At 39.4% G+C, this 26,604-nt stretch overlaps 1 pseudogene; it reads left to right on the top strand.

Annotated features, from left to right (window-relative positions):
- Positions 1 to 24,958, top strand: LOC149157481 (uncharacterized; annotated as a pseudogene).
- Positions 24,959 to 26,604: the final 1,646 nt, after the last annotated feature.

Below are 26,604 nucleotides of genomic sequence, written 5' to 3'. Positions count from 1 at the left end.
ATGGTGGAGTTTTGTTGGGCTAGCTGTGCAATTCTACTCTCAGAATGGACAACAATATGGATGAATCTAGAAGGCCAAATACTCTTTTCATGGATGTAGACATTGAATGGAAATAGAGGATCAACACTAAGTACATGGAATCCTAGGTCCTGGAGACCAAAATTCTTGTAAATGGAGTGGCATCTCATGTTCTTCCGAAGACTTGGCTACATGTATATTTTTGTATTCCATAGAAATATTAGGTCAAGTTACTCCATAGTTTGCAACTCTTAAATATCTTAAATCACTTGTAATGTCTGCAACCAATCAGACTGGTACACTTCCAAGAGAGATTGGATATTACAATAACTTACTGTTGTTACATCTCTATGGAAATAGAATAACAGGAAGTATACCCTCTGATATTAGTAATCTAAAGAATCTCTAGACCCTTATTCTCAACCCCAATGAACTTGAAGGAACCCTCCCTCCAAACCTTGCTAATTTCTCTAGTCTCGTCGATTTATTTATATTTGATAACCAAGTGGTATGATACCACAAAAACTCGGTAGGCTATCAAATTTCTTCATGGAGGTGGGAATCTAAACATTAAAGGTGAACTACATCCTAGACTTGGAAAGTGTAATAATATTACTATTTTGGGGCTTGCATATGTTAAGAAATCTAGGGCAGTGAGATGAGATGATTTCTCTTGCTTGATAACTATTTGTGATGTATTTTATTTTACTTCATTCACTTCTTTTACTTACTTATTATTATGTTTTATGTTAATCAAACAATTACCAAACACATAAAGAACAATGATACAAAGGCCACACAATATAGGCGATCACACATGGCCAACATCTCTCCAATATTGAGAGGAAAAACCACAAGATTTATTCTTCTTATAGAATATTCAATTGACGAATTCCAACACCTAGACCCTTGACAAAAACTCCTCCAAGACCATGTCAAATTTACTTCTTTTTCCAAGTCCATTTGCTGCTTCTTCCTTGACTTCGATTTCAACCTTCTAATACCTTGACTGCAATTTCAACCTATCTTGCTACAATCTCGTACTCCCTGCAACTTCTGTGAGTTTTTACCCTTGTTTCAAAATCCCTAGTTGCATGTATGAGATGATAAAGGCATATTTCAATGCTATTTATCCTTCACTTGTCTTGATCCCTTCTCCTTGTGAACATGGCTAGTAAAGTGACTCTTCTTGGACTATATATCGACTTCTTTCAAGGCTTGTAATATTGTACTACAAAAACCCTATCTATCTTCACACATGTGATATGAGGGACCCAAAACAAAGCCAGAACAACTTCCATATTCTCTTTCTCTTACTCGCTACTCAAGAGGCTTCCCTTGTTTCTTCTTTTGAACTTATTTTCTTGGTGATGATTCTTCCTTCTTCGTCCTTGAATGAGGAAGTCCTCTTGTATATATAGGCTTTATTCTTATGCTTGTAGGCCAACTTGATATAGCACCCAAGATGACATGTTGTAGCACTTGAGATGAGGTCTTGGAGGGTCTATTGACTTCAACTAATTTCTTTTTACAATATGTAACATGCCCAAATGGCTCATTCATACATGACAATGACTCAATGACTTTATCATAAGCCTAGAAGTGCTCAATGAGTGCTTGACACATAAAAATACATTCTCTTGAGCATGAAACCCATGCCTCAAGACTCACAATAATAAATTATTTTTCTCTTTTTATTAAATACATAAAACCACGATTATATCTGTCATTATGAAAAACAAACTTAGTTACATATTTCAACACTCCCTCCTAACCAGGGAGGTATTCAAAATCCTTACAAGGTACTTCGACATTCTAAATTTGAAGGATTCTCATAAGAAGATTCGGGTTGGTAACCCATTTTTTTAGCATCATATCATCTAGCATTGTCACATAGCAAGGAATTAACTAATAAATCTATCTCTCCACATTATCATAACATAATGTTGGTGAGACCAATGATTTATAGACACCTTCATCATTGTCTCTCAAGGAACATATCCCACTCAGGTTCTCTCAGGATATGTCCTTCCAAGACTATTATTATCTTGAATTCCTAGTCCTCAAAGAATATTGGTCCTCTATGATTACTCTTATCTTGGATGTCCTACCACATCCTCAAAGAGTATTGTATGCCAGATGATTACCAAATCCTCCATTGTTTCTTCCCAAGTGAAGATAAGAATGGTGTGTCTATCTTTGCCTCTCATTCAGGGAGGATATACCCATTCCTATGAAGGGATGCAACCATTCCTATGAAAGAAATGTACCCAAGCTCCCTCTTAACCAAGGAATTGCTTCCAGAGCTCTATAGGTGGAGATCATGGGACAATCAAATACTTGTAGGGATCCCTCTTTTAATGTCATGAATTTTATCTTCTTTGATATGGAGCCTTCATCTTTTGGTACTTATTTGTAGGGAATCAACCATCCATCACTTTCCTCAAGTAAGTCATGTCATTTTTCCTCATGTTTGAAAGTGATCTTCTAGTTCATATATGACTTGTGATCATATAACTACCTCCTTTACATCATGTTTCCTTTAGGATCTTTCATCCCAACATATGAGTATTAGTTTTAGGTTACATCCACAACATTTCTTTTGGTATCCCTGTATTATCCCATCCAAATATTGTTCAAAAATAAAAATGGAACATCAAAATAACATTACCTTTATGATGGCCTTACATCATGACATCTGCTTGTTGTGACATCAACATCCTGCACATATATTAACACATCTCCAAAAGGATATTAAATTTCAAGGGTCATCTTCCTTTCCAGACTTCATCACAGTATTCATACCTTTTTCATGGAGATGTCATGGTCAATCCTTCTAGTTATCAAATGTTGATTTCCTTTTTGTATGTGGCTATAATTACATTTTTCCTTATCTCTCCTTACTTTCTTCACATATTGATCCTCAGGACCATCGATCCATAGTTCCTTTATTTGTTTTAACCACCTCATATTCCATATGAGGACCTATTACATTGATTTAATCATGCCTTCATGCATCCTTCCAAAGGAGGAGATCCCTTTCTCTTGATCATGCTCATGAGGTAGAGGATTTATCCATGTTATCAGCAACTATATGACATGGCTCAATTTTAGTAAATATAAGCATATATACCTCATCTCTTCCTTTTGGTCATCTAGAATTCCTTCGATAGCTTCCTTGATTGAAAGAACTTCAATTACCTTGACGTGCTTCACTTCTTTTGACATCATTCCATCATCCTCTTAATCCCATACAAGTTGGAATTTTCAGCAAGCCATTTGCTTCTCCCATGAGATGAATCTTTCAATGAAGATTCCATTATAGGATCCTGATTACCCTCATTTTGCAAATGCTTCTTCCTAATGATGTATAATGAACTCTTCACTAGATGAATTTTTTATATCCATAAGTAACACTTATGCTTCCAATGAGGTTAGTAGGAGCTACTTCTTTCTAATAATGATTGCCATACAATTCAACTATCTTTAAAGTTTCCCATAATGATTTAATGATCTCTTGCTTTAAATCATATGTTGTTATGATGCCATTCTTAATGTGATGCATCCTATCATACTATATTGGTTGTAATTATTTCACAATGGTAGATGTCTTACACATTCTACTCCTTCTAGGTATCCATAACTCATGAATAATTCCCAAGGGTCTGTATAGTTCCCTTATTTTATCATGCTTCTTAAAAAAAGGTTCAACACATCCACCTTTACTTCTTGTACCTGCAATATTTATTGACAAGCACACCAAGAAAAATATATGATACCAAAATATGATGTCAAGCTATATTATTAGGGTTTTATGCAATCAAGAGGTCATCCTAGGGTTTCTTACATTCAAACTCTAGGTCATATTATTTTTCTCTTCATGTCATTCTAGGGTTTATCCCATGTCTCAGAATCCTAACAAATGCTAGAAATCATAGGGAACAAGTACCTTAAGAATAAGGTTCCTCGTTACTAGGGTTTCTTATGGGCCATCAAAATACAAATCCTAGAGCCATAATTTTAACCCTACAACATCTTATGATGGACCCTCGAAAATTAAAAGGAAAATATCATACATTCCTTATGGATAACTACCTAACTGTAATGCTTGGTATTTCAGGATGCCATGGTACTATTGTCTTTACTGACCCTTCTTCCTTTTTCAAGAATTATTTAACTGGATAAATTATTGTCCTTCTTGTTGAGACATTCTTCTTCACGAGTTCCTTTATAGCTCCTTTCTGCTACTTTGATGGCTACAAGACTTATTTGCAACAAAACTTCATAATGTAGACTATTTTTGGCACTTACTTTCTACCTGTAGTTTCTTGATTTAATTGCTTATTAAAATATATTGAGGAAATTTAGCCTTCTTAGACATTTGATTTCTCTACAGAGAACAAGTATATTTGATTTGAAGATGATTGCACCCTTAGTTCCACAGATGATAGATTCATCCCAATCTCGGTGCTTTTCACACTGTGATATGAATTTCTCTGTCTTCTTGGGGAATTCAATTCCTTTCTAAGGATGTCTTGAAATTGGGTCATGTGATTGCTACAAATAATCTGGTGATGAAAACAATCTTCTTCTTTGAGTCACAAATATTTGATCTTCTTGTCAATGGATTCAGACTGTTCTGAATTTTTGAATGAGGCCTTCGACCTCTTGAAGCAGTGATGTAGTATCTTCAAAAATCGCTTCATTATGCACACAATTAAGAAGTATGCTTACTTGGAGAAAGATTGATATTGTTGTTGTAATTTGTATCTTTGGAATGAGTTTCAATGCCTTGAGAGAGATAGAGTCTTCTTGAGATTTATTTGTTTTGAGATTTGAGAACTTCAGAACTTGGTCAAGCCTTCTTGGTAGATTCTGATCATTCCTTTCTTTGAGTTGATACTTCAACGAGGCTGCCAAGAATGCTAGGGTTTTTGATATTTTCTTTTATGTTATTCTTGTCCTTGAAATACCTTGGAGATGAGAATATATTCTTGATGATTGAGACTGTTATCACTTAGAACTAATAAAAAAAAAAATTATGTATATAGTTGTTTGTCCTAGTCCAAGTACAAAGGTCTGTGTCAAGTTGATTTCGTTTTATATGTCTTACTTAGGATTTGAGTGTTAAAGTTCTTAATTTAAACCATACTCGACTCCTATTGGTTCTAATTCATCCATCAATCGTTCCATAGTCATGTCTTATCCATGTCCGAGTCATCGTGTCTTTTAGTGATTTCGCAGCGTAATCCTATTGGCCAGTTTCGCAGCGCAATTATGGTTTAGCATTTTCGCAGCGCGTCATGATTAGGCCGTTTCACAGCGCATTATTAGAATTTCAAACTAACAGCGCTGCGAAATCATGGATTCGTGCTTTTTGCAGCGAATCTTTCCTGAAAGGTCAAGTCTGTTATCCGAGTCATTAGTTGTGTCCACTCATGTCAGGTTTTGTACCTCTCGTATCACGTTTAAACACTCATTTGCCACTATCCCACTAATAGATCTGTTAACATGCACAGAAATATCATTCCCAAGGGATTTTACCGTGCATGTACTTAATGACAGTCGTAAGTGATGAGCCCCAATTTTTGGTACAATTTGGGCTCATTTTGGCCTATTTTACTTGCTCAACCATTCATCTTTTACTGTTTATGCATTCATTTCTTAGTATATTCGTGTGTTTGTAGGAAGAAGGGCAAACATTATATTTTTGTGGCTAATACATGTTGATTTCAGGTTTTTGGCATTAAAGAGAGAAAAAGACCATGTAAAGGGAGACAAGGAGACAGCAAGGAGGACATTACAGGTTTATAGGGAGGTTTTCTACGGCCTTATATGACCCCCCTCGTAATTATCACCTCAACTCCGAGCTCCAACAGCTCTCCCCACCGAGCTCAAAGGCAGCCAACTCGTTCTACAGGATCAGCAGTTTTACAGCAGTTTGACTTCAGTTGGACAGCCAAGCCCCACGAATGAAGGAAGCCTGCCTAATCATCATTTTGTATAAATATGCAAGTCGTAGCCTATGTTAGGGGATTTTTGAACTTTGGGATTACATTTGTAATTGTTGTGCACAAGTTGCAAGCTTGGTTTTTGTTTTTGTGTAAGCCAGTTTTGGCATGACATTAGATTTTTGATATGAATAAAGGAAACCAGATTTGAATCTAGTTCTGAGCTTTCAAGGGAGCTATAGCTCTCAGGTTAGGGCCCAACCTGAGAGCAATAGGCCTCCTCTGTGTTGTAATGTTAATTACTTTTCGTTCCAACACTTTATTTCATCGCTTTCCCATGCAATTCGAAATTACAGTTTGCTGAGTTAGTTTTTATGAATTTGAGTGAGTTTAGCTTATGGTTGAAATGCTTTTAGTTGTTTAGTTAGACTAGCAGGTTGATAATACATTGGAGCTCCAAGGAAAACGGTTGAGAAAGCCTCCACTGCCATCTCTGTTTGGAGATTGGAGTGCAGCCTACACCAACCACAAAAATACGCAGTTCTTTACTTTTTACATGCTGCAACACAGTCACGGTTATGATAGATTCTTTCATGCACTTCACTCTTGCACCATACACCTTCATCACAGCTTCATGCACATTTCTCTTCACGCTTTGGATTGCTGTTCATTGAGTTCATAGCACAGGTAGCATAGGTTAATGAATTTTCGTCTTGGTGACAGTCATAAGCCATTTGTTTTATTTACACTGCTCTTCATCGTTCCATTACCTTCTCCTTCGTCTTGATCATGCATGCAACCACATCCTTGACCTCTGCTCCGCTCTGTTATCTCCCAATCTCTTCCACTCCTCACGTAACTCCATCCTCTCAACCTTTCGTTGTTCTAGCCCTCCATTTTCCAACCTACTCCATACGCTCGTTCCCCATCCTACTTCTCCACTCCTGAGCCATCAACATCTTTATCCCTACCTTACATATCTCCCCCTACCATTCCATCACACCACCATCACTTCAAACACCCATGGTAGGTCATCCTGTAGCAATTTGTAGACTTCCTGTAGAAACCCCGGCGTTTCCTGTAGGAACCCCTGTAGACATCCTGTAGGAGGCCACTCACTCGGTTGCTGAGCCTCTGAATGTGAGGAATCTCTGTGGACGGATGCTAAGGATCCCTGGGGACCTCTCCTAGCCTCCCCAACCTTTCCCACGCTTTCCTTTCTTCTGCATCACATCTGCACAACCAAATCCTAATAAGCACAAAAATACAATCACTCCATCCACTTAAAGAAAAAATACAAAAACATGTCTTTTAAGATGCAAGTAGCTTAGATTCATGCATTTTCACTTATTAGAAGTAACGGCATCATTGGTAGAAGTTTCCTTCACATTCTTTGCATCATAGAGGTTAGACTAGTTAAATTAGGGTTTCCTAGGGTTTCTATGCTTTGATTTGCTTTCAGTTCATTTTTGTCAAGTAGATTAGTTTTCCTTGAGATAGCTTTCGTCCATCAGTTAGCAAGCTTCTTCTTAGAGCCTATAGAATTTGGCTTGAGCCCTAGCGGACTTGTGCCAGCTGACCAAGTGACGGCTGCGACAAGAGCTAGTACTTGTGCATACAGCACCGTCGCTTCCAAGTTTGTACGAACTACCGGGTTGATAAAATGAGAGACAGGAAGCCCCAGGAGTTGTAGCATTATTGCTACAATACTGGAGCTCACCATCTTTTTGGCGCCGTTGCCGGGGAAGCGGCAGAGTATTGGTGATTGTTGCTATTCTTCTATTTTCTACTACAACTTTCTGCTAAGTAGTTTATTTCATTTCCATTCTGCAAAAGTAGCATAGACATTTCCTGCTTTCATAGATTAGCATTTCCTGCTTTCATAGATTAGCATTTCCTGCTTTCATAGATTAGCATTCCCTGCTTTCATAGATTAGCATTTCAATTCCGCAATTTCATTTCTGCAAGCGTAGATTAGCATTTCAATTCCGCAATTTCATTTCTACAAGCGTAGATTAGCCTTTCAATTTCGCAAGCGTAGCCTAGCATTTCATTCCTGCAATTTCATTTGAGCAAAATAGATTAGTCCTTTCCTGCTTTCATTTCAATTCCGCATTTTCATTTCAGCAAGATAGTTAGGTGCAGTTCAATCTATTTTAGTTTTGTAGGTAGAAGTAGAAAAAACAAAAAAATCAACCAAAAAGATTTCATTTCATGCCTTGTAGGAGTAGAGATAAGTTAGAAAAATGATTGCACAACACCCCCACTGCTTCACACAGCCAACGTTCTTCTTCGATGGCTGTGATGAAAGAACCCCTGGGTGGACATCAAGACATATCTGAAGAACCTCTAGGGAAGAAGAAGAAGAAACATTCCTCTGAAGCAAATGGATACAAGAAGAAATGTTGGGAGCAGTCCCTTGTCCAAAGATGAATTTGCAAATCAGATCGAAGATTTCAAGAGTGATATGAGGCAGTTTCTTGCCATGCAACTGGATACCTTGCGGATCCAAAAGAAGCAAGAAGAAGCCAAGAGGGCTTTGGCCATTTTTTGTCCTAGGTGCACTAGAAAGCATCCTAGGAACGAATGTCCAATGCACCCTCTAGAAGTGTGTTTCATCTGTGAAGAATACCATCCTACAGATCAGTGCCCTTCCTTGCCCAGAATCAAAGCTACATATCAAAGAGCCAAGGGAGCCACTGAATCACTCTGTTATATGAACCAAAGGAGGCCACATGGACCTAGATCTTACCAGCAGGAACTACAAGGGACACCCGAGACCTATTATGACCCTTACCAAGCCACCTTCATGCCTTCTTGGGGTCCCCCTGCTCATCCTTCCTGGTTCACACCTCCTCCTTATTCCTTCACAGATCCATATTATGCCCAACCAGCTACTCATTCGTTTCACTCTTATGCTCAGCCACAGCCTCAGTGGAATGCACCTTATCAGGAGTGGAGGCCCCAGTACAACTCTCATCCCGCTCATTTTCCTCCACCACCTGCTCATCCACAACCATCGCCTCCTCCTCCACCAAGGAAACCCCAAATGCCTACCCAACCACAATGCCATCCATCTCCATCTCAGTTTCACACCTCCACTCAGCTACCCGTACCTCCATTTCCAAAACCATGCAATGGAGCAGCTCAACCCAATTGCAAAGCTGAGGCACAACATGTGCAAATGACTCCTTTTGAGCTCAATGATGTTCACCAAAGCTCAGGAAGAGTGTTGCAAAAGAGAGAATCTATTGACAACATTGAAGGACCAAAAGCAAAAGAAGATTCCAAAGAGGAGATCAAAGAACCATGGGCTGCACTTAATGAAGAGAAGAGATCAGAATCAGAGATCGAGAGAGTTCCTTCATGGTTACCATCAGATCTTCCATGTATTCAAGAGAAAGATCAGCAAAAAGAGGAAGATGAGAAAGTCATGTTAGAAGGTGACATGAAGAATGATCCAGATCAGCAAAAGAACCAAGGATATCAAAGCTATATTGAGATATGGTTTCAGAAGGTCACTAAGTTGCAGCAGTACTTTCTTCCTCAGTTTTGTTTGATCCCTTCAACGCCAGATCATTTGGTCTCTGAGATCTGGATACTTGTCCAAGCATGCATTTCGAGCCTTCACATCATTTTTTCTCTAATCTCGATGTGCACATGGCTCCATTGGAAGTATTCTTATACTTGAAAATGATTTTGTTTTTCAAGTAGGGTAGGGTAGAAAAAAAAAAAGAAAAAAAAGAGAAAAAATGAAAATAAGAAGGAAAAAAATAAAAATCTAAGGTGAAAACCTCCTCGGAGGCGCCTTAGATTGGCTCATTGATTGAAAACCTCCATGAGGCGGTCAATGGGTTGAAAAAAAAAGAGAAAAGGAATAAAGATCCTTGGGTGAAAACCTTTCTGAGGCGCCAAAGGCAGGTGGTAGGGGTGAAAACCTCATTGAGGCGCCCCTGCTATCTTTCAAAAAAAATAAAAAAAGAGAAAAAACAAACAAAAAGAAAAATACAAGATCAGCAAGTTTATTATGTGAAAGTTGCATGCAGATTGCAGGTGTTCTTTGGAGGAGAAGAAGCCTCTCAACTCAAGGCCAAGGGTCCTTATCATGCAGCCAGGACACCTCACCGCACCTCCTCCAAGAATGCTCATTTTTCCTCAAGGTATGTGCACTTTCATTACAGCTTTAGTCTTCTACAGGAAGACGCAGATTTTCTATAGGAAGACGCAGATTTTCTACAGGAAGATGTGGATTTTCTACAGGAAGGTGCAGACTTTCTACAGGGAGAGCTGCCTTTCTACAGGAAGCTCTGTATTTCTACACGAAACTTCCTGTAGAAGCTCAGAACGGCCCAGAATGCATTTCATGAACAGATCTGGCGGTTAAGGGTGGGTTTGGATGCATGCATGCCATCATTGTCAACCATGCACATTGTTGCAACATTATTCCACCATCCGTGTCGCCATGCAACAAAGTACCTGCATCAAAAAAGGCAGATCGATGAGTTCTCGGGAAAAGTAAACTGTCAATGAAAAAAACGCCGGAGATCTCACCTCCTGTTCACCACAGTCGTCCAGAAGCACCGAGCATGATCGTGAGGCCATCTATCGTCGTGCAGCATGCACCCGAGGAGGAAGAACGGTACCAAGACATCCCGGGGAGTCCTGTAACCGTTAAACCTGCTAGAGTGGATACCATTCACCGCGCGGGCCATCTGAAGTAAAAGGTGGGTGCATGCAACCAAAGCATGCCATCTATCAGCGGCAGCTCGTGAACATAAACCTCCGGGACTGTGTAAGATCGCCAGCAGCAGGTAAATCGATTCCTCAGCATCCCAAAGAGCCGAAACACCGTGTACAGCCACGCAGGTAAGTGTCTCAACCCTTCTCTCCTTCAGACTGCATGAATGATTACTTTGATTGATTGCTAAGCGTAAAGGTGAATGGGTTGAGCATCGGTGTGGCCATTTGGCCGGCCACGTCAGTCAGTGAATGGTCTAGTTGGATGTATGAGTGGCAGCCAGGACAAAACGTATGGGCAGCATGCACGTGAGAAATCCCGTCGGGAAAGAACGACTAATAGAAAAAGACGGCGGTAGATCCGCGGGAATTGATGCGGCAGCAAGGGAACGCACAGTTGAATGATGGGGATGACGTCACCCAACGGTCTAGCGGGGACAGCTCACCCCCCGCGCCACGAGTTCCGTCGAATTCAAAATCTAATCGGCTAGATCGCATTCATGCATGCACCAACCACCAGTTTGAACTCGAGCGGCGATCCTGATCCTTTTGCAGAGTGATACGCCGAGTCTTTGGCTATCAGAGCGGTCGAAGAAGCACACCCAAGGCGCAGACCGACTGTAGACTCTCCCGAAAAATCGCGCGCGGCATTCTACAGGAACGCTGCCATCCTACAGGAACACAGTCTTCTATAGGAAAGCGGGTGCCTCACGTAAAAAGGTGGCCGAGTAACGAGGTAACCCTGGACTTTTCATGCAACTGGTCATTAAAAGGTGGTAGAATTGTCATTCACCGTCTGGTTATAAGGAAATGGTGAAATTGTTGTCTGTGTGCCTATACTGTCATTCTACAGGATTGCTGAGTAATTAGACTGTGTCATAACATTTTGTGGGTTGTGCACATTTTTCTACACTCTGTCTCCGAAACTAAACTCTCTTCCACCATCACCACCTCCGGCTAAGAAAACTGTGCCATCATGCCGGGTGGGTTTATTAGGCGAGAACCCACTGATTCAGATAAATTGAGAAGAAATCAGGAAGTGGTGGAGCTCTTCACCCGAGCACAATGGATATCATTTTGTGATAAGCTGCAGGGTTACGATGATGAAGTGGCCGAGGAATTCTTGCAGGCCTTGAGGCCAAAATCCAAAATGCTGGCCACAGTGAATTTCAGAGGCCTAAGCCTCAAGCTCACCCCGCAATCTATCAGTAGAATCACTGAACTGCCTATGGGTCTGTCGTGGGATAAAGAAGAACGAAAATTGAGCCAGCAGGCCAAGAAAGAGTTCTTCCCACCTAAGGAAGAATTCTCGGAGGACAAAAATGGGGTACGAAGGACAAGCTTGTCGCCACCATGGAACGAAGTCAGCTTGCAAATCATGAAATATATCACCTGTGAAGGTCGTTATAGCATCGTGTATGCATATCACTTTCGGCTGCTCAATGAACTAAGACATTGGATTGATCTTCCTGCAGAGCAGAGACTGAGCATTCCTTACTTTTTGCTACAGTCCTTGATGGAATGCGCTACAAAGCTCAAGGACGGCATACCGGATCAGGTCGCCCACCATGGGTTGATCAAGCTTCTTGTGGAGGACGCGCTCCACTCACATAAGGTTCCCCTCTCATGGGAATCATTTAGAAATTTAACGAGAGAGGGGGACATAAAGATGTTGATTGAAGAATCGGATTCCTCTAGCAGTGAGGAAGAAGAGGCAGTAGCCGAGAGTAAGAGAGGGAAAGGCCAAAAGATCCCGACTCCAGCACAGAAGAAAGAACGAAAAGAGAAGCATGAGGGAAAGGATGACAGAGCAAAAGAGGACACCCCCATCCTGTCAGCAAGAGAAAAGAGGTTGAAGAGTAGGACGGACAGAGCTGAGGTGGTCCCCGTCAGCGCAAGCACCTCATCAGCTCCTGCAGCCAAAGCCAAAAGCGAAATCCATGCAGCCAAGCAAGAAAAGGTGGTGACATCTGCGTCTACAGGAACACAGAAACAGGCTTCTACAGGAAGCCCGAAAGCAGTCCCTACAGGAAAACAGAAGCAGGCTTCTACAGGAAGCCCAAGAACAACGCCTACAGGGAAGCAGCAACAGGGTTCTACAGGAAGCCCAAAAACACAGAAGCAGGCTTCTACAGGAAGCCCAAGAACAACGCCTACAGGGAAGCAGCAACAGGCTTCTACAGGAAGCCCAAAAACACAGACGCAGGCTTCTACAGGAAGCCCAAAAGCAGAGAAGGGGTCTTCCACAGGAAGCCCGGCAGTGGTCAAACCCGGGTCTTCTACAGGAAGCCCAAAGCTCGTAAAGAAAGGGTCTTCTATAGGAGGGCCGAAAGTGGATAAAGCAGGGTCTTCTACAGGAAGCCCGAAAACAGAAAGGGAAGGGCCTTCCACAAGGAGCAGTGGGAAAGTAAAAATCAAGGGAGAGAAGGCTGGTATTCTCGAGAAGGAGATAGCAGCTGCGTTGGCCGCCCTTAGCACACCTGCAAAGCTAAAGGAGAAGAGAGAGAGGGAGATCCCTCTACCTTTCGAAGCAAGGACAAGTCAGAGAATGAAAACGAACAAGTCGCAGCCTCCACCCAGCAGCCAAACCACCTTAGGGAGTGTTCCTACTTCACCCAGTGAGAAATATCCCTCTAAAACACCGGCCACCCCCGAGAAGGGAAGCCCGAAAGTCACCTCCTGGACACGAAAGATAGGCCAATCGCCTTCCGAAGCCCGGCTCAAAGAAACAGGAAAGAGGGAAGAAGTTCCACCCTCATCACCACCAGGGGCAGAGAAGGCAGGGCCATCAAAAGCGGGGAAGAAAGAGCCTGTTCCAGTCCCTAGTCCTCGGCCAAGGACAAGGAGCAGGAGCAAGGTTGCTCATGGATGAGCAAATGGTTTAGCTGGGGGGTGATGATGAGCCCCAATTTTTGGTACAATTTGGGCTCATTTTGGCCTATTTTACTTGCTCAACCATTCATCTTTTACTGTTTATGCATTCATTTCTTAGTATATTCGTGTGTTTGTAGGAAGAAGGGCAGACATTATATTTTTGTGGCTAATACATGTCGATTTCAGGTTTTTGGCATTAAAGAGAGCAAAAGACCACGTAAAGGGAGACAAGGAGACAACAAGGAGGACATTACAGGTTTATAGGGAGGTTGTCTACGGCCTTAAATGACCCCCCTCGTAATTATCACCTCAACTCCGAGCTCCAACAACTCTCCCCACCGAGCTCAAAGGCAGCCAACTCGTTCTACAGGATCAGCAGTTTTACAGCAATTTGACTTCAGTTGGACAGCCAAGCCCCACGAATGAAGGAAGCCTGCCTAATCATCATTTTGTATAAATATGAAAGCCGTAGCCTATGTTAGGGGCTTTTTGAACTTTGGGATTACATTTGTAATTGTTGTGCACAAGTTGCAAGCTTGGTTTTTGTTTTTGTGTAAGCCAATTTTGGCATGACATTAGATTTTTGATATGAATAAAGGCAACCAGATTTGAATCTAGTTTTGAGCTTTCAAGGGAGCTATAGCTCTCAGGTTAGGGCCCAACCTGAGAGCAATAGACCTCCTCTGTGTTGTAATGTTAATTACTTTTCGTTCCAGCACTTTATTTCATCGCTTTCCCATGCAATTCGAAATTACAGTTTGCTGAGTTAGTTTTTATGAATTTGAGTGAGTTTAGCTTATGGTTGAAATGCTTTTAGTTGTTTAGTTAGACTAGCAGGTTGATAATACATTGGAGCTCCAAGGAAAACAATTGAGAAAGCCTCCACTGCCATCTTTGTTTGGAGATTGGAGTGCAGCCTACACCAACCACAAAAATACGCAGTTCTTTACTTTTTACATGCTGCAACACAGTCACGGTTATGATAGATTCTTTCATGCACTTCACTCTCGCACCATACACCTTCATCACAGCTTCATGCACATTTCTCTTCACGCTTTGGATTGTTGTTCATTGAGTTCATAGCACAGGTAGCATAGGTTAATGAATTTTCGTCTTGGTGACAGTCATAAGCCATTTGTTTTATTTACACTGCTTTTCATCATTCCATTACCTTCTCCTTCGTCTTGATCACGCATGCAACCACATCCTTGACCTCTGCTCCGCTCTGTTATCTCCCAACCTCTTCCACTCCTCACGTAACTCCATCCTCTCAACCTTTCGTTGTTCTAACCCTCCATTTTCCAACCTACTCCATACGCTTGTTCCCCATCCTACTTCTCCACTCCTGAGCCATCACCAGCTTTATCCCTACCTTACATATCTCGCCCTACCATTCCATCACACCACCATCACTTCAAACACCCACGGTAGGTCATCCTGTAGCAATTTGTAGACTTCCTGTAGAAACCCCTACGTTTCCTGTAGGATCCCCTGCAGACATCCTGTAGGAGGCCACTCACTCGGTTGCTGAGCCTCTGAACGTGAGGAACCTCTGTGGACGGATGCTAAGGATCCCTGGGGACCTCTCCTAGCCTCCCCAACCTTTCCCACGCTTTCCTTCCTTCTGCATCACATCTGCACAACCAAACCCTAATAAGCACAAAAACACAATCACTCCATCCACTTAAAGAAAAAATACAAAAACATGTCTTTTAAGATGCAAGTAGCTTAGATTCATGCATTTTCACTTATTAGAAGTAACGGCATCATTGGTAGAAGTTTCCTTCACATTCTTTGCATCATAGAGGTTAGACTAGTTAAATTAGGGTTTCCTAGGGTTTCTATGCTTTGATTTGCTTTCAGTTCATTTTTGTCAAGTAAATTAGTTTTCCTTGAGATAGCTTTCGTCCATCAGTTAGCAAGCTTCTTCAGAGAGCCTATAGAAGTTGGCTTGAGCCCTAGTGGACTTGTGCCAGCTGACCAAGTGACAGCTGCGACAAGAGCTAGTACTTGTGCATACAGCACCGTCGCTTCCAAGTTTGTACGAACTACCGGGTTGATAAAATGAGAGACAGGAGCCCCAGGAGTTGTAGCATTATTGCTACAATACTGGAGCTCACCAGTAAGTGCTGCATGAGTGACAAAGAATTTGTATTTCAAGCGATTTGTTTTCAAGCGAGGCTGTTTTCAAGAGAGCCAGAATTCAAGCGAGGCTGAATTAAAAGGAACTGAACCACCATTGCAACTGAAACTGTTAGACTCTGTGTGTGTGAAGATTTTGAAAGGAAAATGGAGAGAAAAGAACACAAATCCGGTAAATGCCAGAGGACTGAACCTGAGGGCTTGGATATAGCGTTGAGGGATGAAGGCGTGAAGAAAGCGTTCAAAGATGCCGACTGCTGGAACTTTTGCAAGAAGCTGCAAGGAGGACATGCGCAGGTAACCAAAGAATTTGCGCTTAATTTCACTGGGTTAAATTCGAAGGTAGCCATGTTAGAGGTTCAGGTGTCTCCAGAAGCAATATCTGCTGTAACAGAGATCCCAAGAGGACAGGAAGAATGGTTTAAAAATTTTAAGTTTGATATGAATCCCTGTAAGGAGTTTTTAAAGGAGGCATATGTAAATGAAGACTTAACAAAAGCAGTGCCCAAAAATTATGTCAAGGAACATTATGCTCTTCTTCTCACCTGCATTCAGAAATACTTGACCTGCGAAGGAAGGTACAATAAGGTCTATTCTTACCATTTCAAACTGCTCTTGCATTTCACGGGAAAAATCTCCATAGACATTCCTTTTTATTTGTTTCGCAGTCTGAGTAAAATGTGTGATAAAGTGCAATTAAGGAAAGAGGACTGTGAAACCTCTCTGTTTCATCATGGTTTGATTAAGTTGCTAGTTTTAGATGGCCTCCAAAAGATAGGCAGAGACTGGAATTCGTTTATTTTCATGGCCGGATTTCAAAGCAAGACTGGCCTTACTCCACAACCAGTCAGAGAACTCACCATAGCTGAACTTCAAAAAGAGGCAAGAGCTAAAAAGCAAAACAAGTCACAGCCAAGAAAACCAGTGAAGCCATTGATCATTCAAGAACCACCTCAGCAATCAACAAAAGAAAAATCTCAGGATAAGAAGACTGTACCTGAAACAAGTAGAGCTGAAGCAGTTTCAAGAGTAAGGACAAGAAGCCAAATAAACAAAGAAAAGGGTAACGCCATAGCTGTTGATGAGAGCCCAGTGTCTAAGGCAAGTTTGAGTGATTTATTACAGGCCATTGAATTTGAAGAGTGTGAACCAGTTCATATTGATTTGACACAGTCACCGCAAGAAGGTACCAAGAAGTCTAAAGCCTCAAAAAGGCTTAAATTCGATGAGCCAGGTGAAGGATTTGTGTTCAAACCCAGAAGACCCATTACAAGGAAGCAAATAAAAGAAGCGCAGTAAAAAACAGAGGAAACTGGGAAAGTTAAGCAAAGTGACACAAGCAGAACATCCATCACATCTCAAGGAGATAATATAGCAGTCATAAAAAACCAGTTAGAGGCAGCTAAACATGAGATTGCCAAACTGAAGCAAGCAGTTAGAAAACATGCAGATGTGTATACAAATTATCGTAAAGCTCTGTGGGGAGGGACTGAAACCTATCAAAATCAATTGAATTCAGTAGTTGATTGCCATGCACAGTTTCATACATGGACAGTACCAGCCATCCAGGAGGCCAAGTACATAAGAAAGATAAATATGCACATAAGAGCTGAGAATAAAGCTCTGAAGAAGAAGATTGAAGGCCTGAAGGTACAACTGGATCAATTATCTACTAAATGAATTTTCTCTTCACGAGAGGTTTTGTTCCAAATTTTTGTCGTATCTGCTTAGTCTTATTGTTTTTGAAGACATGTAAATCCATGCTATATATATGAAAGGTCGAAGGAAGTTTTGGCAAACAAATGTTTTGGTGATAAAGGTCTCGGGTCAAAGGTAAGCTGTTTCAAATAATACAGCAGTTTCGTAGCGCGCTACGAAACTGCTGAAGGTGTGGATTTTAACGCAGAACAGGCAATTTTGTATTTTGAGCGGAAATTTTGGAAAGGAAACGCCAAAAGAACATGCAAGATATCAGGTGGAGCTACAATAGCCATTCAGATCAAGACAGGTGTACCTTGAAAAGGGTGGAATATTTTAACTCAAGTTAAATTTCTGTTATAAAGCCACTTTATCACCGTTCAAAGGGTAAATGCATTTTATACAAAGAACTGTTGCCCGCACACATATCTATTAATGCAGCCTCCAACACATCAGGAACGTGGCAGTGTTCCATATTTTGGGTCATTAAAAGTTAGAAGACATGCTGCTGTGCATTTGAGAAATTTGAGAAAAATTGGAACTGAGAAGCAAGGGACATCTCCCAACATGACTGAGTAGTTAAAGGATTTAGCGTTCACGGCCGATATGGAGTACTAAACATCCAGCTCAGCCACATCAAAAAGGGACCAAGTGTCAAAGAACAAGGAGAAGTCATTATGCGTGGAAGATAGAGTTAGAGTTATAGTTAATTTAGAACTCTTAAACACTACAGTCAGTTCCTTATTGTATTTATTAGTTAGTTCAATAGCTAATAGGTGTCATTAGAGGCAGTTATCGAGCTCCCCTCATGCTGGAGGAGGAAGCTCGAAGTAGTTAGAATAATGATTCTATATATAGCTGAAACATCTATGTAATGGGGGTTGGAGATTTTATAAAACAGAGTGTTGTTTTGGCTTATGTAAAGACAAAGTTCAGTAATATAAGTTATCTGCTTTTCTTCTTAGGATTCATAAAGCATTTCCATGTTCAAGATGTGTTGTTTTACTTTGTCCTTCATGTTTTTTTCAATTGCATAGATGTGTAATCACTCAGAATTCACTTATGCTGTTCTGATTTCCTGTACCCATCTATGAACTGTGGTTTTATAAGAGTTGTGTTTTGAACATTTAAATGTCACATGCCCTGACTTCTATGTAAAGGCAGTATCATTATTTATTGAGGTTTGATTGACTCCATAAGCCCAATGGAAACTTATGTAATGTTTGTCCAGCCTTCATATTTGTTAATGTTATTCCACAAGAGTTAGCCATCTTATTAATAGTCAAAATCAATAACCCTTTGAGAGAGCCCTATGAGGCTAAGGAGGCTAAGCCTTAGTCAAAAGTTTGGTTTGAAATAGTTACTTGAAGTCTTCCTGGTCAGCAGCCTTCCAGGGCTTGATTTTGAGATAACAGAGACCCTAAATAATATTTGAGTCCTTGAATGTCCTTTATTGAGCTGCCCTTCCTTGACTTGTCACCCCAACTTGTACTTTGGGAGGCAATCTCTAGCTTCGGAGAGATCGGTGCCCAAAACATTTATTCTGAAATCTAAAAGGATTAATTGGTTGTCCCATCATTTCGTAAAACCCCATAAATTTGATTAAAACCCTTTAATTTTCCATATGTGAACAATATTTCCAAAGTGGCCTTCTCATGTTGAATACAAATGAAGAAAGAGCATAAAGAAATGATGGTGGAAAGTTTTAGATAACAGGTCTCCTTGCACATAATCTTTTATCTTCAACTTTAGAATAAATATGATTCGTGTGTAATGAAATTTGAAAAAGAGAAACTCATCCTTAAGGGTTTTTAGCTTTAATTTAGAGAAACTTAGTGAAGTATAAAATCAAAGCCCAACAATTTCATTACTCTTTTCTAGGAAGAAGAATAAACACAAAATAAAACAAGGAAAAACTTATCATACCCAACAAATTCGTGAGTGAATGTGAAAACTTTATTCATCAACACATGAAAAGTGAAACAACAATTTTCTATTTTCCTCATAAATCCATAATTCTGGACCACCATTATTTCCACCTCCTAACTTAATTGTCTAACTGATCAAAACTCGGTGTGAAAATAGTTAAGAAAATAGTGTCTTAAAACAAAACTTCAGCCTCTTTAGCTTTACAAATTAAAAATATTGGGCTATTTAGATGATGGGTGCGGAAAAACACACGATATTTGGAAGCCATAAAACCACTTACGGAAGAACCCTTGGTTTATTTCGGAATGGAGGGACGGTGATTCCGTAATAAACCCTAACCATCGATTTCTTCCTTGGTAGTTCTGACAAAATTTGCTTACGGGAGCACTCTCCTTCTCAATTGTTGTGCATTTTGTCCTCCCGTAATTTCATGGATCTAAGCACAAATTCTATGAACCGTCGATTGGAGAACAAAGTAACCATCATTTAAATACCTCTTCACCTCCGTTTCTTACCTTTTTTTTTTTTTTATTGTCTCAATTTGATTTCTCTTGCACAAAATAAGTTTATCTTTGAACTGTGTAATCTCAGGGTTTAATTGAGAAAGTGGAGTTTTCTCTTCAGGGGTCAACTGATCAATCAGATCAGTACTCATTTCTACTCGTTTCTTTGCCTTATTGCAATGTCTGAATTGCTTGCGCCTTTCATTATGACAAATTCTATCACATTCGCACACAGTGAATGTTCCAGAAAATCCAAAGTATCCTTCCACAATGAGAAAACTAGAATTTATGCTTTTGGATCAACACAGAATACGCCTTCTGACTGCTTCCATCTTTGTACCAAATGAACCCCGTACAGAAATCGTTAACTCAGATCGATCACCATCGCAATATTGTGCTCGATTCCAAACTACAAGAATTTAAGTCCTTGGTCAATAATGCTCACTGCTCATCTGGTTTATTTAAAAGCAAAAATTGATTTTTTGCAGACGTTTTATAAATGTCGGGCATATGAGGAACTGACGATATCTCTTAACCAGTCCAAATGTTTGGAAAGTTCCCACGTACAAGTTAATTGGGGGTATCGTTAAAAAAACCCAGATCACAGATTTTTAAAATTTAACTTCATTTGCCCAAACATTGAGCTCGAAATTCACTGCCTGGAAATGCTTGGGTTTTTTTATTAATGTAATAATGTTGCTTCATTATTGATCGTGAAAAAAAATCGGTATGTTATAAGCCAGGCCATGTTGCAACGCTTTCTAGATTCACAATCGTTTTTCTGGTAATAACCAAGGAAAACAATAGAAGTTAATTGGGGGTATCGTTAAAAAAACCCAGATCACAGATTTTTAAAATTTAACTTCATTTGCCCAGACATTGAGCTCGAAATTCACTGCCTGGAAATGCTTGGGTTTTTTTATTAATGTAATAATGTTGCTTCATTATTGATCGTGAAAAAAAATCGGTATGTTATAAGCCAGGCCATGGTGCAACGCTTTCTAGATTCACAATCGTTTTTCTGGTAATAACCAAGGAAAACAATAGAAAAATTATTTTCCATATTGTTATTTTAAGAGCAGAGAGGATGCATATCTGGAACATATATCTTCACCTTCACTGCAATTTAATATGATATAAACTGTCATTTAATAATTCAAAGTATGAGTTGTTCCATTCTAATTGCAATATGATATAAATTGTCATTTAATAATTCCATGTATGAGTTGTTCCATTATTGGTTTGTAGCAGGAATACATGATTATTGAGTGTTTTTTATTCCCCAGAAGTGATGCAAGATCTTCTGACTTTCACCATTAAAAGTTGCCCTTCCAACAACGGAAAGAAGAAGATCCCTAGCGTAGCAAGGATGAACATCCCCTGAGTTCTTAGATTTTCTTCCAAATTAGGAATATATTGTGCTGTGCATATGTCATCAACCCAAACTGGAAGTGTGACCTCCTCAATGCCAAAAACTCCTTCAACGTTATTGATTCAACTACCTTTATTTGATATTATGCATGTCGTGATCGTTCATTGGCACTTCTAATGAGATGGAAGATCACAAAATTCCATTCCTCATACCTTATAAAAGTTTCCATAATAGGAGCATTACAGCTCCACCCTCCATCACTTAATAGGAATCCAACAATGCATGTGTCCATTAAAAAACATGATTCCATTGCAGATACACCAATTCAAAACATGACAATACTAATAATGAGGTTCTTTAGTGGAACCTCTTAGCTATGCTAGATTGAGCTACAACAGATACCATGTTGAGAAATCTAGGGAAGTGAGATGAAACGATGTCTCTTGCTTGGTAACTGTTTGTGCTGTATTTTTATGTTACTTGATTCACTTCTTTTTATACTTACTTATTATTATGTGTTCTCTTCATCAAACAACTACCAAAAACATAAAGAACAGTGAGACAAAGGAAATGGGATATATGCTATCAGCAAGGCCATAACCTTTCCAATCTTGAGAACCCACAAAAATTATACTTCTTATAGAATCTTTAATTGATGAATTCCAAGACCTAAACCTTTGAAAAAACTCCCAGTACAAGTCAAATTTTCTTCTTTTTCCAAGTCCATTTAGCTACTTCTTCCTTGTCTTCAATTTCAGCCTTCTAATACCTTGACTGTAATTTTGACCTATCTCGATGCCAGCTGGCCCTGCCTGCAACTTCTGTAATTTTCGGCCCTTCTCTCAGAAACCCTAGGTGCATATATGAGATGATAAAGGCATATTGAAAGGCTTTCTCTCCTTATCTTGTCTTGATCCCTTCTCCTTGTGAACTCGACCAACAAAGTGATTCTTCTTGGACTATATCTCCGCTTATTTCAATGGCTGCAATATTGTACCGCAGAAACCCTAGTTGTAGTCACATGTGCGATATGAGGGACCCAAAACAAAGCTATAGCAACTTTGATCTTCTCTGTTTGTTACTCGCTACTAAACAGGATTCCTTTGTCTCTTCCTTCGCACTTATTTTCTTGGTGATGATGCTTCCTTCTTAGTCCTTGAATGAGGTTGAGTCCTCTTGTATATATAGGATTTCTTCTTATGCTTGTAGGCTGACTTGACATAGAACCTAGGCCTAAATGTCTTTAAGATAGACTGATTTGCTTCTTTTGAGGGTTGACTTATTGTAGCACTTGAGAGGAGGTCTTGGAGGGTCTTTTGACTTCAACTAATTTCTTTTTACAATATTTAACATGCCCAAATGGTTGATTCATACATGACAATGACTCAATGAATTTATCTCAAACCTAGAAGCACTCTGTTGGTGCTTGACCTATAAATTCTCTTGAGCATGAAACCCATACCTTAAAACTCACAATAATAAATTTATTTTTCTCTTTTTATTAAATACATAAAATCACGATTACATCTGTCATTTTGAAGACTGAACCTAGCTACATATTTTAAGAGCAGAAACAATGATTTCTGGAACAATTCTTCCTTCATTTGAATCATTAAGAAAACTGCAATCACTTGCACTTTACACAACTCGGCTATCAGGGTCAATCCCAGATGGGCTGAGAAATTGTTCTGAACTTTTATATTTATATCTCTATGTAAATAGTCTGTCAGGTTCTCTACCCAAGGCGCTTGGTAGGCTACAAAAGATGGATTATCTTCTTCTATGGAAAAATAATTTGGTAGGATCTATACCATCAGACCTTGGCAACTGCACAAGCTTGGAGGTGATATACCTATCACTAAAGAACTTTGTATAGAAGCATTCCTAACACAGTAGGTTACTTGAAGAATCTGGACGAGCTTCAACTCAATGTTAACAATGTTTGTGATTCAATACATTCTTCCCTGGTTAATAGTCTTTCTCAGCTGCAACTTTATAGCAACCAGATATTTGGAGCAATACTTGATACAGTAGGACAACTCAGGAATATGATGTTGTTGTTTACTTGGAAGAATAGGTTTAAAGGAATAATTCCTGCCAGTGTAGGTATCTGCAAATCATTTCAGGCTTTAGATCTTAATGACAATAGGATAACTGGAAGTATTTCTTCAAGCATATTCTAATTGAAAAATGTCACAAAAATGACTGTTCTGTCAAATAATATCACTGAATCTATTTCTCCAAATATCGGTAGTTTCAAATATTTGATTAGGATTTGGCTGGGTGACAATAATCTTATTGGAGAAATCCCAAAAATAGGTTGGAACACTAGAAAATATGGACTTCCTTGAAATGGAAGATAATTAGTTTACAGGAACCCTTTTTCCAGAAATAGGAAGATGCACTGCACTTCAGATGTTGGATCTTCATGGAAACATACTTACAGGTAATCTACCAAGCATGCTTGGTTTTCTAAAAAATATTCATGTATTGGATTTATGAGTGAATATGTTTATGGGTTCCATACCCTCTACATTGGGAAATCTCATTTCACTGGACAAGCTAGCAATGAATGGAAATGATTTTTCTGGAGTGATACCAAGAGAGATTTTGTTGTGCACTAAATTACAGTACCTAGACTTGAGCAGCAACAAATTGACTAGTGGAATTCTTTTCTGAGATTGGAAGCATAGAAGGATTGGACATTGCAATGAATCTCAGTTGGAATTATCTCTTGGGGACCATTCCATTATAGATTCACAAAATGGGCAGCCTTGGATATATCTCACAATATGCTGGTTAGGAATTTGAGTATTCTTGGCCAACTACCAAAATCAAGTGTCTCTGAATGTTTCATACAATAATTTCTTTGGCTATCTTCCAGACACAAATTTTTTCATAGAATTACCTGCAAGTAGTTTATATGGACTTGTAGATCATTGTACTTCGTGGACTGATAATTGTTTTGAACAATTAGGGGCTGAGTCCCCTGAAGGGAATTCTAGAGTTTTTAATGTTAAGATAATCATAGGCCTTTTGTTTAGTGCTATAGGAATGATGTTGTTTCTGGAGATATGTGTGTTGATAAAAGCTAAGAAAATTCCTCAACAAGAGTTTGAAGATTCAGAAATGGGTGGCCATGGCAGATGACACTGTTCCAGAAACTCAATTTCTCTTTAGAAGATGTTGTTGATTGTCTGGTTGACAACAATATCATAGGAAAATGTTGTTCAGATGTTGTTTATAGGGATGAAATTCCTAACAGAGATGTCTTTGCAGTGAAGAAGCTTCAGGCTTCAAAGAAGGAAGGACAACAGATCAGAGACTCATTTGGTGCAGAAGTGAAGACACTGGGCTCTATCAGGCATAAAAACATTGTGAGACTTCTTGGTTTTTATTCCAACAACACAACCAAGATTCTCATGTATAATTACATGCCCAACGGAAGCTTGGGTGGTTTGTTGCACGAGATGAGAGGATCACTAGACTGGGAACACAGATACAACATCATTTTGGGAGTAGCACAAGCGATTGAGTATCTACATCACCACTTTGTCCCAGTGATCATTCACTATGACGTCAAAGCTAACAATATATTGTTGGGTTGTCATTTCGAGCATGACCTTGCATATTTAATCCTTTCCAAGCTCGTCAATTCCTCTAAAAATTACACCAAATATTCAACAAATGTGGCTGGATCCTATGGGTATATTTCTCCCAATATGTATTGTTAAATCCTCTGTTGCGTTCATGTGCTATTAAGAACTATTTATAGGATTTGTTTCAGTAAAGGATAGGGAACTTAAAGATATTTGTTAGGCCAAAAAAAAGCATGACAACTATATGCACATAATTTACCAAGCATTTCATGTTGTAGCATCTTGTACATTCATAATTTTTCATGTTGTAGCATATTGTACATGCATAATCCACCTTTTTAATGTTGCATTTTTAATATTCTATTTATACATACTTCTTATAATTCTCCTATCATTTATTGACCTTTGAATGCTCCCAACATAAAACAAGCACTCCATGTATAATGGAGAGATAAAGCAGGGCATCGAGTGCTCCAATTTGTGAACCATTGTAAGCAAATCATTTTGGTTGTAAAGCCCTCAGATATAGTTTGTCTTAGATATTCTTTTTGTAGATGCACCTTAATGCCTACCAATTAGTGCCTTAACCATGGTGGATTTCAACCCCACTAGTGAAACAAGGCCCCATTGCAGTCTGGCCTGGTTGACAAAGACCATCTACAGTAAAAAAAAATATCGATTGTGGCATGCATACAGTTCTCGATTTGAAGGTTATTAGTTGTTCAGGGTTAGAAATAATTATACAACGCATAATATGTAAGAAGTTTCCGGTGTACCTGAGACCACTTGGTGTTGTTTCTGTATGAGAACATAATTTCTTGCTCCTATATGGGATCTTAAACTCCCACTCGTATGTTCTGTTATGGAGCAATCAATGTTGAATCAAATGTGTGATATAAAACATGCAAAATACATAAAGCACATTACCATCTAGTTTATCCTTTACCATGAAATATTATATGGCAAATTTAGTTATAAAACCCTGCAACTAACTCACTAAATGTCCTAGGCTGAAGGGAGAAAGGCCAAGGTTGAAGGTTGTGGTTTAATGCAAATCCCGGGTCTTTATCTCTAGTTGTACCTCCAAAGCTTCCTAAAGTAAAGTGTAATGGCAGTCATAAGTCTGGTCCCATAATCCTATCCCAACTCTGTTCTCTGATGTCCTAACAATAATCCAATCCATCTACCCAAGGCATACCCGGCAGGCCAGCTAAATCAAATCTAAGCCATAAGGTAAAGCACCACACGACCCTCTACCTCTCCTATCTATGCTATGGTGGGCCAAATAGCGGTTCTATTATATATCTATTACCAACTTTCTAATTGTTATGCTTTTGGGCTAGTATTCTAGAGTTGCATAACTTTTTCTTATAATTTTTATATTAGCCTCTAATTGTGTGAATGTGATACCATGCGAGATAGTTGAGTTTCAATGTTTAATATGGTTACTTGACCTTCCCATACAACTTTAAATTGTATGCAGTAGGGTCTATATTCCTTTGACATATGCCTCTGTTTAGGAGCAACAATGACCTTCTGTCTATGCTCATGCTTTGGAGTCTAACCTAGCGTAGAGATCTTGTACACAGGATCAAATTTTGTTGAGTATAGAGTTATTGTATGTGAGGAAAGTTGTTGAGATCTTGTACACATGATCAAATTTTGTTGAGTATAGAGTTATTGTATGTGAGGAAAGTTGTTGAGCTTCTTAGAGTTGGTTTTGTTACCTAAAACTTGTGTGTAATTAGATTGCAGATTTTGGAATATATAGGAAAGTTTAT

The sequence above is a fragment of the Pinus tabuliformis genome, chromosome 5_2 (assembly GCF_031772625.1).
Source record: "Pinus tabuliformis cultivar Carrire ecotype Pingquan chromosome 5_2, CPIR1, whole genome shotgun sequence".
Classification (NCBI taxonomy): domain Eukaryota; kingdom Viridiplantae; phylum Streptophyta; class Pinopsida; order Pinales; family Pinaceae; genus Pinus; species Pinus tabuliformis.
Note: the sequence above shows the minus strand (reverse complement) of the source record. Positions and strands in the feature narration are given on the sequence as shown.